This window comes from Numida meleagris, chromosome 4, assembly GCF_002078875.1.
Source record: "Numida meleagris isolate 19003 breed g44 Domestic line chromosome 4, NumMel1.0, whole genome shotgun sequence".
In the NCBI taxonomy this organism is placed as follows: domain Eukaryota; kingdom Metazoa; phylum Chordata; class Aves; order Galliformes; family Numididae; genus Numida; species Numida meleagris.
In genome coordinates, this window is record NC_034412.1 from 38081664 (window position 1) to 38098854 (window position 17191).

At 38.4% G+C, this 17191-nt stretch overlaps 2 long non-coding RNA genes across 3 annotated transcripts; one reads left to right on the forward strand and one right to left on the reverse strand.

Annotated features, from left to right (window-relative positions):
* LOC110397356 lies at positions 6-14853 on the reverse strand. The gene is made up of 3 exons (XR_002437721.1): positions 14478-14853; positions 3648-3710; positions 6-94 (listed from the first exon to the last, which is right to left on the reverse strand). It is a non-coding gene; the product is annotated as an uncharacterized LOC110397356 (long non-coding RNA).
* On the forward strand, positions 49-14464 carry LOC110397355. Of its 2 annotated transcripts, none has more exons than XR_002437720.1 (4): positions 49-181; positions 1444-1588; positions 2573-2629; positions 7206-14464. It is a non-coding gene; the product is annotated as an uncharacterized LOC110397355 (long non-coding RNA). The 2 variants fall into 2 exon arrangements; XR_002437719.1 differs by having other exon boundaries at positions 1502-1588.

Consider the following 17191-nt stretch of genomic DNA (forward strand, 5'->3'; position numbering starts at 1 on the left):
AAGAAATACACGGTTTATTGTATGTTGAAGCTGTCATTCTTCTCGTGTGGAAAACACAAGTTTTGCGGGCAAACCAGGATCTACTTCATCTCACCTAGATATAGGAACAAAATTAAAGCAAAATATTTATGTTAGAATCACAATGCATGTATTTCCTTTTTTGGAGTCTTCTGAGGAAAAGGTAAATCCATTAAATTGTGTTGGTATTTTTATGGTATTTTTACGCTTTTTACATCAGCTTATTATTTCACAACAATGCTTAACAACACTAATAGAACACCCATATGCACTCATAATTAAGTTTGTCAGTAAGTCATTTGATTGCTCTCATTTAAGCACTGTCAGTCTCAGCACTTAGGTGGCATAAAGGCATATGGCCTACAGTGATTGTAGGAAAAAGTGAAATTAACTTCGCATAGTAGTCACTGACAACATAATACACATCATGTTGGTTCTAAGTGACAGCATTCCCTATGTAAGGTGTTAAAAAATTCCTAGTTAATCTAATCTTAGAAATTACTATTTCTCGCCAATTAGAAAAAAAGCAACAACACCATCCTACATAAACTGCCAGATGCCCATCTTCTCATTAACAATAGTGTCTTTTAACTACTGCTTTCATTTGAAAAATAGCAGAGATTTCTTCCTTTTTTTTTTGCTGTTTAGTAATAGTCTTTCTAGATTTCCCTTTCCTATATGAATACAAATACTAAGGAGAAAAATCTGTCTTTGTCTGATTTGAACGTGGTTCTTACAGAAATAATTGAATTTTTAATCAAATTATGTTGATTGTATGTGATACACTTGGCATAGCACGTGTTCCTTGAAGTCTGTTACAACTTCTTTAAGCACGTTGCAGTTTGCACACTCCCAAGTCATAGTTCACTCCAAACCAGTACAGTGGTACAGCACTTAGCTTTCAGCTCTGTTGACTTTAAGACTGTGCTATTCCTCCATGTGCCATGCTGTTTGGTCAAGCCCATCTGTGTACAGGTGATGTCTGGGCAAATACAGCAGAGAAGGAATAGGTTGAAAAGCAAATGTCCAGCTATTTTGGAAGTCAAAATATTGACCAAGAAAGAATTGATTTCTGAAGATTTCAAAGCCACTTCTACAGTTTCCTTCATTAATTTTAGGATTAAATCTTGGTCTTCCTGAAGTGAAGAGCTCCAGTGACTTCAATTCTTAAGGTCCGGATGAAAATATATTTGTGATCTGAAAAATGTGTAGTGTCAGAATTAGCTGACAAGTTAATATTTAAGTTCTTCTTAAAGCCACTTATTTGGACAGCTACACTCACTTCTAATGCATAGTTATCAATTGAGCACTTTTAAGGTCACTGTAACATCCCTCTCAAATTTGTTTTCTCCATCTGTTCGATATTGATTATGCAGCTGCTTTGTTCAGATTGCCATGTATGATACTCTTTATAATTATACCTAGCTCGAGTTTCTCAACCTACACGTTTTTCCTCCTCTTCTAAATCTACCTGTGCTGTCAGCTTTTTGAGAGGAAAGCATTACTTCGTTATGTGTGCACGTAGTGGGTTACACCAAGGCCTGGATATCCACTATGGCAACACTGTTATGTAAGTAATTATCTCCTTTGTTGGAAGAGCACCTGTATACATACCACTGCTGTTTGTTAAATTTATTCTTTCTAGCATTCACCACCAACAAAATTTCTATAGAGTTCTCCTTGAAAAGTGATTTTTCTGCTTTGGTGAATGAGGATTCACCTCATGATTGCTTGGATCCTTTCTTTTCTGCTACATTGCTTTGAGCTTTAGTTGTATATATTATTTAAGTGGTTAATTATTTGAACATTTAGTAGCCAAATAAATTCCAAACAAGGTTGTCACTTTTAAGTAAGAGTATAAACGCAACAACAGTCAGATGCATTAATGTACAGGCTGGATATTTCAGATCTCTTCCAAAAAAGAGAAATTTACCAGTGATTTCTCTACCTATTCTCACTGGTAGTGAGAAGGAATAAGGATGGTGAGGATCAGGTTGCCCAAAGAGGTGGTGGAAGCTCTGTCCTTGGAGACACTCAAGGTCAGGCTGGAGGTGGCTCTGAGCAACCTGACTGAGCTGTGGGTATCCCTGTTCATTGCAGGGGAGCTGGACTAGATGGCCTTCAAGGGTGCCTTCCAACTCAAGCACTTCTATGATTCTTCCCAGAAGAATGTGGCTAGATCCACATTTCTGGAAATGTAACACTAGTTACTAGATTACATAGAGCCCTCTCTGTGTACATATTTCACTACAACAAACCCTGGATACCTATTTGTGACATAAATTACATCCTAGCCAGAATCGTGTTCACTAGAACCTTTTCCGTAATGTTGTAAGCACAGATTCAAGTCCCAAATAGGGCAGGAAATAACCATAACAGCTGTTTCCATAATGTGACTGCCAACACCTTTCCTAAAGAAACTCTTTAAGCAAAGTTGAAATGTGCTCTGCATGCTAGTTCTCACAGAACAAAGTAAATCTCGTGTAGTTCTGAATAGTACCGGATATGCTGTATATTTTTTGCTTTCTAATTTAATATGGTTTTTATTCATAAGGTATCACAGCAAGATGATAGCATCAAAGACTTCCAAAGGCAGGATCATTTCAGGAAGGTAGGCAGAACTTGCTGATAGACTGATATAGAACTATATATTTTCTACGTTATATAAAAAGTTGTCATTTGTTTCATTCTATGGAGGGAAAAGGAATAATTCTCCAAATTGGAGATAAATTTCTGTGCTTTGAATTCTGACTTGAATGAAACTCCAAATAGGTGAATGGAAATAGAAGTTGCTCCTTACTTTTGATATTGCAGTATGCTTGGGAAAAAAGTTGTTTGAACAAACGTCTCCTTGACTGGTCTCACACAAAAAGAGTACAGATAAATTCTTCGGGAAAATAGCTTTCTGAGGTGAGACACAATATTTCTAATAAGCATACTATAGAAGATTGCAATTGATAAATCTTAGCTATTAATCTAACTGGATATATCATAATTCAATATTTCAACTCATCTCTGGCTTCATTTGGAAATGCCATGCTTTGTGTGTGTTGGTATCAAGTTTCCAGTGGTTAGGGAAAGAGAAAAAGAAACTTTGGAATTTGTTCTGTTACATTGCTTGTTTGGTTCCCTTTATGCATAATTTTATTATATGGTTACATTCCTCTACAGAATATGTCAAAATAGAAGCATTTCAAAACTGCTCTCCTGTTTGAAATTCCAAGTACTAACAGAGGAGTAAGCTTCCTTTTCCCCCCCCCCTTTCTCTCCATGTTTCCCTTAATTACATACATACATTACTAGGAAGAGATGATAATCTCTAACTTGAGCTGCAGACATGTGCAGTTTCTTCCTTGGTATTTGAATTGTTTAGAACCATAATGCTGACACTTCCAAGTCTCTATTAGACCACAGTGAGCATGTCTGGTTATACACATGCTGTGCAATCCTGACATTTTAATCTTAGAATTCCCCGATGCCTCCTTGTCTGCCTTCACAATCGTTCTATGAGTCATATGTAATTTCCTGAAGTATTGTCTTCCCTCTTATGAATGGATAAATACACTTTAATTTTTATTTGAGCATTTAGACTGGCTAAGTACGCAGTCTCACATGCAGGTTTTACTTACGTGTTTTTAAGTATCCCCTGCCTCCATGGTTGGCCTTTATCTTTAAGGTCTTCATCAGGCTACCTGCAACCAAGGAGAAGTAGAAATGAAATATCAGTTGGAACTCTGTACGTAACTAGTGACTTGAGTATGAATTCCATTTATGAAGTTTCTTCTTATCTGTGTTGATGCAATATTTGTTGCTAACCTTGTTCTGTTTTCTTCTTTGTTTTAACATCTTTTTAGTCACACAAAATAAAGGAAAATTAATTGCTTAAATCTATCTTGATGGATTTCAGATATTTTCATCCAAATTGCATACTCCAGCAAATCCAGCTTGCCAGTGAGGACAGAATTGTCATGTTGAATTCTGCCAGATCTTTCTATATATCTTTTTTCTTACAGATAAAGAAATGCTTCTTGCCTGGCCTTGATTGTTAAAGACAGTGGGGTATATGCATAAATAAGTGCATAAATACCTAAGATGGGGAGTTAAATGTAGCAGCTGAAAAGTAGATTCACTGCCAGCTTTGTTGCATCTGTTCCAAGAAGAGTGACTTTTGGCAGTTAGAGTCTGCTGGAACAAAATACACTGCCTTTAAGCAAAAAGTAGTAATCATTTTATAACTTATTATGACAAAATACTCTTTGATCTTGAGCATTAAGATCTGCTTTAAAAATCCTTGGCTAGAAATTAAGCTCCAAATAAAAAAAGCTGCTTATAAATACTGTTGACCTTAAATGCGAGGTCCTTTCTGCTTTTACAGAACACCATACTTCAAGAGAGCAATGTAATCCCAAAATAAAGATTAACCTTGCCAAAATAGGAAGTTTCCTTTTGGTTAGCTGTGAATTTTTTTGCCAATACGTGTTAGAGGTTGCTTTGAGTTATTATTTTTATTTTAGGGCATTTTAAAGACATAGAATTTTACATTTTTATAATGTAAGCTTTAAAATGGTGAATTTTGTCTACTTTTCTTCAGAATGATAATCAGTTTTCTTCATTTTTTTGTTATATGTTCTGGATTGCCACTATCAGTGTTTTTAAATAGCACTGAACTAATAAGTGAATGCTTAATGAGTCTCATGTTAATTGTATTAGAAAATAAATTTCCATTTTCTCAGGAAATTATGAGAACACTGAGCTAAAGCAGCTGCTTTACCTTATTTCTTCTGTTCTGTTAGCTTAGAAAGGATGTTAAGAGCGTCAGTGTAATTCCTTACAATATCTAAGCTGTGACAGGAAATACTTCATCACAGGAAATGTGAACTTTTACTGGAGTAAATGCTGAATAAGCTTGTGAAACAACTAATTGTCTGCTATTTTAATGAGTATTGCTTACATCTCCTTTTAAGTCATACACCATTAGTATGCTAGCCTTCCTTCCACCCCTTCTTTTATGAAAAACATATTTTTTGTTGTGAAAGCCCTCTGAAGAACACAGTTTCCAGCAGCTCTGAAAAAAATGTTTATAATGTTTTCTGCTTTGGTGATAAAACCTACACTTGATTAGTTCAGGGAAAACTTAGACAGACATAAAACATCAGCATACAGAAAGAATAAGGTTCTTCACTACAGCTGTATTTGCCAAAACCCAAGTTTATACGGTGCATTCGTCATAACAGATAGCTGTATGCTTGGAGAGCATTCTGGAGGGAATTGGCCTTGAGTCTGCACTCAGTGCCTTGCTGTGCTGGACTGGGGCTGTCTCTGAGCTTGCAGGAGCAGCTGCTCCCAGCCTAGCAGGAGCTGTACCAACCCATTTAATTACACCTGCCTTGTGCTGCAGTGTCATTTTTCACACACTATTTCAACTCCCCAGCCAAGCCTGGTTTTGTTGCTTAGGGGAGAGCCGAGCACAGAGCCCAGAAGAAACACAGGACCTAGAAATAGCTCCATATTAGAGTTGTGAGAGGGATTATGAGAGGTTTTCTGTGTAAAACTCCAGTATGATCTCAGAGGATGTTTTGAAACCCCCTACAAATTACTTCTCACAGGAACTGGATTTGGAGAGTGTTTTTAACAGAAACAGGGATCGATGGCAAGGAGAAGTTGTACAGGTAGGCAGTCCCTGCCTGAGCAGTAAAGTATCAAGGGAATCAGTGAGTTTTAGGAAAGGAATGCAAACAGAAATAAAAGATTTAGTAGACTGCAGTGTTTACCAGGCTCTTCCAAAACAGTCTCTTCCATTATTATTACTATAATAGCCGTGTATGAGGAATATTTACTTTAAGAAATCACAATAAACTAAAAGCCATGGAGGATTGCCTGAATAGATTAGTTATGGTATTTTGCTTATCAAGAGACGTACACGCACTACTCTGCAAAGCCACCAGACTGCTGGAAAACAGTTGCTGCAGATGGTTACTGTCTTTTCCTGAAGACAATTCTTTCACACAATCCTTTCTATGTTAACCACATACATCTCATCCTCACTGTATTTATCAAACCAGAGATCCACCACTGATGCAGTTAGAACCAACTAAAGCCAAGAAACTCATACCTACCCCTAGCCCAAATTGCTATGAGCATCCAGTTAACTCTGGGGAAGATAAGAGCTCTGGAGGAAATCTGGAACCTAGCAGCAGGAATTAGCTATGGTATTAGTACATGGTTAAATGTTGATTGAACTTCAGAAATGAGTTGAACAAGGGTAGACTTAAACAATCTCTAAAGCATTATGCCCATCGTGGCTTGCTAACACTTGCTACATTAACACAGATTGTAACACATTGATAAGTGGTTTTACTGACATCATTGCAATTACTCTGTTGGAAATGCCAATACAAGACAAAGCCTGTCATGGCCATTACCTTGATGAATACCACGTGTGAAATTTGTTTTGTTTATTTTTATAGGGGGTGAACTGTGGGACAAGTTGATTAAATTGCATAGTGACTTAAATATGTCAAATTATCACCCAAAAAGTCAATTATGTTACTAGTAAAATGTAGAATAAGAAAACTCTGCAGCTGCCAACCACCTACTCACACATGTAAGAGATAAGCTGATCCATTTCTGTAATGAAGATTAGCTGCTTTTACAGAAACTATTTGCCTATGTACAAATGAGCAAAATTTCATCTGTGGTATGATAGCACCGAAAAGACTTGAAAAAATTCTGAGCTAAACTCTGATATGCTGCAGACACATTGTCATGATTGAGCATCTCAAACTCTTTTTCCATTACTGTTGTCTACTGCAGAGTTTCACAGACATACCTAAGTGTCACTGCTCTAGTATTACAATTCTAGTAAATTCAATAGGACACTGAAGATCAAGAGGTTTTTTTTCCCCCCCCCCAAAGTTTAGGTTAGGGCTTCTCATAAACCCTAATTTTAGATAGCAGTCTTCTAGAGTAAACATTTCTGGGAGACTTTGGTTTTCAAATTCATGTCTGGAGGCTACAGATGTATTCAACAGGATTATTTTAATCAAAGATCTGCATCAGATGAAGGAGCTATATGCTTCAGAACACTGACAAATGCCAAAGGAGATGGTAGCACAGTGAAAGGAGAAGAAAAAAGAACAGGAGGTTAGCAATGCATGTCTTATTTTCTCCATTTCTGCTCCATTTAGGAATGGTCGTTTCTCACCTGGGAGAAGAAATGAAATGGGAGAATGTTGCAGAAAAAGCTCATACAGCTGAGTAGGCACTGGAAACCAGAGCTTCACAAGTTGTCACACATGCCAGTGATCCCACACAGATCATTGCCAAGCAGTATAGTGGCCAGAAAAGAGCCAAGAGCTGCTACTGCAATTGTGGCTTTTAAGAATAACACTTCTTATAAGAGAAGTGCACTTCTTCTCAGACTTGGCCAGAGGTCTTAATAAGTCCTTCTTCAAGTTAACACTTTATATGATCCACTTCCGGATACCTTACATATAGGAGAAAAGGTTAGCAACCAAATTCTACACCTGAGATAAAAATCATAAAATCCAAGAAAGTTTCTTTATTCCTTTTAGTAGCTAACATTGCGCTAATAACTTAAGACTGTTGCCTTTTTTAACTTACAGTTTTTTTTAATTACTCTGCCAAATTCATCATATATTCCCTTAATTATACAGAAAACCTAGCTTTCTTCTCCATGTTTCCATTTCTTTGTTATGTTCTTATGAGCTTGCAAATCTGTAAGCACTTTTTGCCATTTGCAACCCAATGTGGGGAGGTCAGGATGTTTATACATCATTCTGTATTTTAGTTTTGATTATTGCCACTTAAATATAATTACAACATCCATCCAGTTAAAAGTTCAGTTTCACTGGAAATTGCTTTTTTTCAGTGAACCATTGCTAATCAAAAATGTATGAGCAATGCTTTCATAAGTTAAAAAAGGTAAAATATTCTCATAAGTAAAATAAAAAATGGAGAGCGAACAACTTTCTGTTCTAACATGGCCATCTGTCATTTATAAAGACATCACCCCATTAACCTGTCTAATCAACTCCATTCTTTTTTCAAAGTTGGTTAAGTAAGTTTATGAGGAGACGTAGATGTTCTCTTGATTAAATCTGTTGTAAAACGGCCTCCCTGGTGTTCTGCTTTGTGTGCATTTACACATATAAAGGTAATTACACGTACATATCACTACTGTAAATTCCATGCCTGTCATATTACAGTACATGACATTTTCATTTCCTACTGGTGAAAATGAAATCTGATATTTTCTGTTCAAGCAATAATGACCAATTAGAATTTGTTATTATTAATGTTTGTCCTAAAATGCTCCAAGGCATGAGGTGGTTTCCTCCAAGGCAGTAGAATTTATAATGTGGAAAAAAGGGGTTTGACATGTTGCTACAGCACCTTCAACCATTCACTCTCAAGACTGTTATTCCTTCAAAAAAAAGTAGATCTCCCTGGAAAACCTACAATGTAGGCAAGAACATTACTCAGTTTACATTTGAAGTGGAGAGCTGAAATAACTGATTCTCCTCAGCAGAAATGTCTCAAGCCTGCCTCTGATCTTTCCCTGATGTTCTGCTTTTATCCCAGGGATCAGAGCTTAATTCTTTTTTACAAGTGAATGTAGCTCTGCGCAACTCTGAGATAATATGTTGCATCAGTTTCTGACATTATTTGGTCAGCTATCTTCATTGGGGTACCTTTAGAGTCTTTGGATTCTACCAGGAACAGAAAAACTCTTGCAAGCTCACCTTTTGAAGAACTGCCCAAAGAATGAATACAGATAACTATGCTGTATATGGGAACCAGAGTAGGAAGGCTTTTATAATATGAAGTCAACATTTATGTAAGGAGCCAAAATACTGAGTACATTTTAAAAGCATTACCAGTCACTTTGGAAATTTTCAAGTAAAATGGTCATCAAATATTATCTCTGCCAGTTTGAACAAATGGGTACATACATTTCTTGCCCAACTCTTATTTAAAATACGCGTTCTCAAATCTGGAGATGAGTAGATTTGTAGCAACCCTTTAATGGTGATGGACAGTGCCCTTTTTTTTTAAAAAAAAAGAGTACTGACCAAATCTCTTAACAATACACGTGAAGTTTTCTTTCTAGGAATTCTCCCCTCTGCTGGAGAGACAGGCAAGGCAACACACAGACATTCTATAGGATATGCGGAGACAGAAGGGGTTACAAAAGAGCAAGCACATGGAAGCATGTCAGGACACACCATAGGATGGAAAGCAGATGACAACTTCCAGGGTGACCCATTTGGAAGACAGCAATGCATCTGCTCTACTCTCATTGAAGGAGATGAAGCATCCCACAAAGGATGCTTGCAAAGAACCTATTGGGATATTACAACTCAGTGAATGACCAGCAGATCTCTTGGCAGATCATAAGATATTAGAAATCCACAGGTAGCTTAAGAAACATTCATACAAAAGCAAATACCTATAATCCTTTCTCAAGCACAGAGACTGAAGAACGGAGAATTTCTCTTAGGCTCTGGTTGGCCACTTCTTCCTCAGTTCGTAAGCACAAGAGGCATAGTCACAGACAAAAAATGGCAAATGATTCATCTACTTTTTCTTTTCTTCAAGAAAACTGACACTTTGAAAAATAAGGAATAAGCTTATTTCACTGTTACAGTCCAAAAGCAGCTCACGTAGCATCATGCGGTAGCTAGTAGTGGTAACTGAGTAGAAGAAGCAAATGCAGACTAAGACTGCTGAGCTTCAGCTTGTTTAGGGGGCTAGCAGGCAGCATCCCATGGGAGGGTGCCCTGCAGGGACCACGCAGAGCTGGTCAGTCTTCTCCACAGAATCACAGAGTCATTCAGGCCAGCTGCAGGACACTGCCTACATGAGTTTTGATAATCTCTACAGAAACTGTGGGTAATTTTAACTTGGACTATGAATTAAACCTAATTTAAACTTAATCCTTGCTGCTTCATTTCTGGCAGCGCCTCTTAAGTATTTGTCTGAATTCTTTTGTACCACTGTGGGAGCTTTTTCTTGGAGGGGCTGTCAGTTTTCAGAACAGAACCTGCATTGTCATGACAATTTTAATGATGGAATCAATTAACAGATAGACTTCATTTAGGTTACAACTGGTTTTGTAAAGAAAACAGTGGCTACCTATTAGAGCACTTGTGGGGGAGTGTTGTTTTGCTATTGTTCTTAGTTTTCTATATCTATAGGCAGTTTATAAAAGTGTAAATGATATTCTGAAATAGAGATACTTCAAGATGCTGTTAAAAATGGTCTCATTTTGACAACTGGTAGTTATAAAAAAGTTTTACAAATTTTTTGACACTCACTTGCATTAGGAGAAAAAACTGTATTAGCAAAATGGAAGATAAGAGAGTAGCAGTCATTTTCTACAACATCCACCGCAGTCTTTATTCAAGAAGTAATATAAAGGGGACTAAAAATAATTTAGCGTAGGGAAGTGGACTAGATGACTACTTAATGGCACTTCCTGTACAGTATTTCTGTACTTTCTTTGTCAGGAGATCATATTATTACAGACCTGAGAAGTCTTCCATCACAAGCCCTTGCCTATTGAAACAGACTGAGATATCTTTAATTAGAACATCCTTTTTTAGCTGACAGAGATCCAAAGAATAGCTAGATTCAAAAATAAGTTTACATTTGCTGTGGTGCAGCAGCTCACCTGATTGATGGCAATACTGGAAATATATTTAAAAAATGAAGCAAAATGGCAAGGGTATGTATTCATTTCAGAGGGATTTCTCTTTCTTGGCTTAAGACTGTATCTTTTTAAAGATACAAAATTAAAATATTTCACTATTTGATTGCACATAATCTCACAATTAGAATATTTAGACACTGTGAGTTGGAGTCTTGATTAAAGAATTGAGCAGAAAGTGAATTAAGGTTGTGGATTCAGCTGTAGAAACTAACCATAAGTATCCACACATTCTTAGAGGCTTGAATCCCAGTGCTATGACAGTGTGAACGTTGTTGGGGACTGGATATAGTATTATCCTAGTGCTAACTCTATTTTCTCCTTTTTGAGAAAGGATTTTCCACCAAGATTATGACTGCCAAGTTTCCTACACTGTTTTTAACCCTCAGATATTTTAAAGGATCCCTTTTCCTCAACACAAGCTATAGAAGGGATGGTTTGGCTCTGGGACCACATATGTGCACATTACCGCAGCACTTTGACAACTGGTAGTTTGAAGATCACAGTTCAGAAACCCTAATATGAGCAAACAACTTTGTTCTCTATTTACTGCATTCATTTAGTTAGCCACATTGTAAAGTTATATAGCACACCATCCATGATCTTTTAGATGAAACATGACACTCTTTAAATAATGCTTTGTACTGAAACATTTATTCCTTTAAGGGTGGGAGAAGCTTACATAACTGCCTTTATTTATCTTTGGTACCTGATCTTTTCCTTTATATTTTTAAAATATCCAGCTAGCCCAGCTGATGGTTAGATAAGTAGACATTCAGCCATATGCCTTTTAGACAAAAACTTTGAACATCATTTTCTTTTCTTAATTTGAAATGGATGATGGATAAAATGCATGAGAGAAGTCAGATTTTTCTGCCAAATCCAGCATAGTGGAAACCTTCTTGTATAATGAAGTGTTAACTAAGTCATGCTTTTGCAGAATGATTTAAAGTGTGACTCCACCACCAAGAGACTGTTAAAAAAAAGCAGGGCTCCATGGTGTCTCAGTAATTCCAGCGTAAGATGTGCTGAGTTTGCAAGGAAAAAAGGTGGGAATGTTTGGTTTGGGAATTTTTCTCCTCCTAATTTCCAGTTCCCTAAACTCCTCCTTTGGGCTTTTTTGCATCTCATGCATCATTAGCTGGAATAAATTATCATCAGACCAAATTGCATGATCAGCTACAGCTGAGTTGGCAGTTGAGGGAGAAAGGGAGAAAGACAGAAAGACTTTAACCTGCAGCATAGGCAGATTTAATAAGAAATAACTGATAAAGAAAATAGTCACTACACTAGAGCACTTTTTACAAAATAATCTTTCAGAAGAGAATCAGGAAAACAAAATAATGAGATCTAAAAAGCATGTGTAAAAATATGCACGATAGCCTAGTTTCAGGAAAAGTCAATACAATGAGATATTCCAGTTCTATGGGTAAATAGAACACAGTTCTATAAAAAAGCACTAAAAAAAAACTAGACCAACCAGGAAACTGAGAAATACACAGAAAAGTACAAAAATAGAAAACTTTGAATAATCTGAAGCATTAAACCAAACACTACTATGTGGAATTTGCTCTCCAGAATCAGTTACTACATTACAAAAACAGACACTTTGTTCTGAACTAAAAAACTCGCTGCCTTGTAAGACTGACATAACGCTTGCACATCCCTGGCTTAAGAACTCATGCAGCTCCTGCTCCATGCCTATCTCAGCAAGTTTTGCTAACCAGTGAAAAGCAGGGCTCAGCACACAAACACAGTGCTACCGTCTATCCCCATCACACGACATGGGACCACCACACTAAAACAGCAGAAGAACACGAGGGGTGATTTTCCAGGGCAGGGCAGATAAGGACCCTGCTGCCTCCCTTCCTTCCCCATTCCTCACTGCTCGAGCAGAGGCAGAGCCACAGCAGAAGGTCACTGCTGCAGTGTGGAGGAGAAACAGGGTGAGACAGGCTGGGATTGCAACATGCTGCCATGTTATTATTAATGTTGGGAGACATCCATGCTAACTGGAGCATTTTCTCAGTAATTTATGTGTTATGCCAGAATGTTTTGCTACAGTTTGATTCAAAATATTTAAAGTATTTTTAATTAATGAGGACCTGCAAAGGAAAAAAGCTGTATTCATGCAAGGGAATTAGAAAACACAGAAGTTCTGGTGTCACCACCAGGATCCCAAGGAGCTAAAGAAAATATTGTTAAATGAGGCATAGGGCTGTTTGTAACTAGACTTAGGTGTTGGTGTAAATACTTAGAGCAAGCTAGATCAATGCAAATATGAAGTAAAAACAGAAGTAGAACATTAAACAGGCTATAGCAGCACTATAAAAATATATATATTCAAGATAAACTCTGACTGCAAAGCATTCGGGCCCTGATATAGTCTGCCTAAATTAGACAGCTGAGCTGATAACCAACATTATTCCCACTAACCAGGTGAAATTTAGGCTTGATTAATCTATTCCTTAGCACCTGCTTGTTGGAGGCAGAAGTAAAGAGCTATACAGAGCAGAACTAAGTATTTTCTGTCTAGCATTCTATTTAGCCTGTAGAAAGGTGCTCAAGGCTGATTTGATTCAGGAAAGCTGAAAATAAGCAGTTTTCAGGTTAAATACCTCTTAAATATCTCTAAATATCATGCTAGAAGGGTACTACAGAATCCCTTCACATTGAGGAATCTGACTGCAAAGGCCTTACCATCAGATGGTAGAGATGAAATCCCAAACCCATTAAGTAGTTTTAAGGAAGAAAGTTGGAGGAGAAGACAGGAGATGTTGACTCCTCTAAGTTTCCAAAGGCCTGGAGGGAGCAATATAAGCTCCTGCTTTCAAATTATGAAAGGGCATCTAATTCCCAGGTGGGGACCAAGGCTCCTCAAATTTGGAGGTAAACCACTCTCTTTGTCTACAAAACCCTCCTGTTAAAAGTAGATGCTAAGCCTTCATAATCAAGCAAGAGCTTCTTTCCACGGATCAAGTTGGTAACAGCTATTTTCCTGAAAAACGAAGTAGCATTCTCATAATGCTACTAGTAAAATACTTTAAAGACTGTAAACTATCTCAAAGCACACTTATAAAGTGTTTTCTACTGCTGTTTGTAATTCAGTCAAAGTGATGTATATACATACAAGAAGCTCTAGAGATCGGATGCAGTTTTTCTTCAGCTATTTTTTGCTTTTTTCTTGTTCTAGTTTTGTATCTGAGCTCTGCGTTGCAGAGCAACTAGAGATTACAAAAGCTATCTGGTATTTCCTAGGAATAGATAGTATTCGGACGAATACTTCTCTTACTCCACTAAAAAACCAAAAACGTAAGGACCTTTAGAGCATTGCTTAACCATAAGTGTACACAGAGCTTTGTGGGATAGATACTACTTTGTGCTTGTGTAGTCAACTACAGCTGTGAGACACAAGAAAGAAAACTACTTGAAGCAGAAAACTTAACAAAATAAGCTATGGGGTTATTCGCAAACCAAATCCTTTAGATTCTCACAGGACAAAAGATGTCACAAGGGGAAATAGTTTGTAGCGCATAGATGACTTATTACGCTTTGATGATCCACCTAACATCCTGCTGAGACACAAAACCAAGACCCAAAAGAAGCTTCTTGTTTGGCAGAGTGAAACATAATGGAAAGAGCAACAAAATCTCAAAGTATACCAAGTAAGGATTTACTCAAATACAACAACCAGCAGGTACAGAAATAAAAGAAAGAAGCTGCTCACCTTCAGAAGGCCTCAGGTAGGCAGGAATCGCTAGCAAAGCATCCTTCTCTCCACTGCCAACCTTTAAATGAGATCTGGGAAAGGGTGGATCCTGGCTCCACCCCTTCTGGTCACTCAGGTACATTGCATGCAGCTGAGCTCCCCTGGGTTGGCCCTGCCTTCCCTCCAGGTGCTCAATCACTGGTTTAAGCTGTACTTAGCATTTCTGCTACACATAGCTTAGAGTCATAGAGCAAATCAGGATGTAAGGAGTGTTGGAGATCATCCAAAGCTGATCCCTGCTTAAGACAGGGCTAGCCTCAAAGCTGTATCAGACATTTCCTCCTAAAGAAGAGAAGTAAAAAACTGGTAAAAGTTTTAGCTGCTTTAGCTGCTAAATGTCTTTGAAGCATTTGCTTACCTTTCTGAATCCCTGTTCAAAATGCTGGATGGTAGCATCTGGCTGAAATGCCATGGCGATGGCACCAGATCCAGTGTGACCTTCTTTCCAGTGGGCTTCCTAAGATTCTTGCCAGACCCCTCTGCTCCTCTGATTTTGCTAATTTTGTTGTTACCTCCTCTTTAAGGCTGGCTTCAAACTCATTTAGAAGTGGAATATCAAGACAATAAAATCTAATTTTTCCATGTATGGGAGTCTTCGAGCTGAGAAAGCCTTCAGCTACTGGGCAGGGCAAAACCAGATGGCAACTACTGAGAGGTAAACAGATTATCTGTGGTATCCGATGGAAAAACTTCTAGGAAATCCCAAAAGCTGTCATCAGGAGATGCATAATTTCCAAATCTGTAAGAGTTGTTTTATTTGTGCAGGTGAGATTTCACCATTAACTCAATCTGCAGCAGAGTATCCTATTTAGCAACATGCCAACAATGCAGTAAAATTGAGAGGAGGCTTTTGCAGCTCTACAGCTTGGAGAAAGACGTTACAGCTTACTGTGCTGGGGGGTCCATCTCCTGTGACATTCAGGAGAAAAATCCAAAGTGGTTGGGTTTTTTTTGTGTTTTCATTTTCATTTTTTTTTTCTTGAATCCTGATTACCTAAGAGGTAGTGAGCAGGAGGTCTGCTCTCATCTGATTAAGCTCTCTGCCTGATAGTGTGAGTTGCTGATAGAATCCAGTTGCTGTAGGCATGCAGATGAAATTCCAGGCTAGTGTGAAAGAAATTGATGAAGTAATCAGAACTGTGCCTGTTGCTCTGGTTTCATTTGTAAAACATAACAGACGGCTTTTGTGTGGCTGACAACTGCCCCTTCCCAAGTGCAAGATTTTTATTACCGTGGACATGTTGTAACTCACAACTCCTAACAGATTCAGAAGCCCCAAACAGCTCAGGCCCTAACCTCAGACTGATGCCGCAGGCAAGCAGCTGCAGCACCACAAAGGAATGGAGCTGGGATCTGTAGCCATGTGCAAGGCAGAGCCTGTGCTGGGGACAGCAGTCGTCCAACAGCCGGGTCGTTAATCTGAGATCTGCTGAGCACCTGTGTCCGCATGCAGCACCTGGTGTGGGACTGAGCCCACACTACAGCTGGTACCACCACATATCCTGACACCCTGATAGAAGGCAGGCTTCCCATCCTAGGACTGCATGCACTTTTCTTACGTCCTCAGCATGTGGCTCAAGCTGATGAGTGAAAAACGTGAAAGCAGAAAGAGGGAAGTCAAGTCATAAGAAAGCTGCAGTTGAAATACTCTGAGCTGCTGCTTGGACATCTCTCTTGTAATGCACTCTGCTGAGAAACCAGCTTGGACACCTCACAGTACTAATTATTGCACTTGCTCGCAGCACTTTTATCTGAAATGATTTCTGGTGCCTGGGTGTTGGGATCACATGATGTCAATGCTTAATTATCTTTTAGGTTTGCTTTCTTACAAGTTTTGCCACACTTAGGAAGAATAATTTTAAGTGTCTCTGAACGAAGCACACAGAGCATATGGCAGTATTTGTCCCTGTCTGTAAGAAGCTTAACACCCTGGAATGTACGAGCTGCAATTTAAGTTGATTATTCATGATGAAACTGGAGGAGGCAGTGTGGTTATCTGAGCTGACCTCCTATGGAACTCAAAGCACAGGGCTTCTCCCACCTGGGAACAGCCAACCACTGCAGCCAAAGTACGCCAACAGGGACAGTACCTCAAGCACTTGAGAAATGCTGTGAGGTAAGAGGGGAATTCACAGTCTTTAAGTTGTTCCAAAGTCTAATTGCGTTTGACGTTTAAAAACGTACGCCTTTGTTCTAACCAGCCCTTCTGTATGGTTGATTTACAGATGCAGGATGTGACAGCCCTCTGTAATCGCATTTCCCTTCCTCCTCACAGGCACAGCTTTATCTTTCTAAGGCTGAGAAGGTTGTGCTCGTCGGAATTTTTTTTTTCTTTTTTTTCTTTTTTTTCTTTTTTCTTTTTTTTCTTTTTTCTTTTTTTTTTCCTTTTTCTTTTTTTTTCCTTTTTTCTTTTTTTTTCCTTTTTCTTTTTTTTTTCCTTTTTCTTTTTTTTTCTTTTTTTCCCGTATAAGCTTGTTTGTTTGTAAACCTTCTCCATGACTTTTTCATCCCAATTCACTGACACTCTCCCTCCACCGTGTGCTGACTTCCAGGGCTCGGCCCTTCTCACTGTATGCCGGGCCGTGACTTCAGCGATGCGCGCTACTGCGGCTCAGACTGCTGCACGCAGCCAGCCGCCGGAGTGAACAGAGCACAGGCTGAGGGCGCGCGGC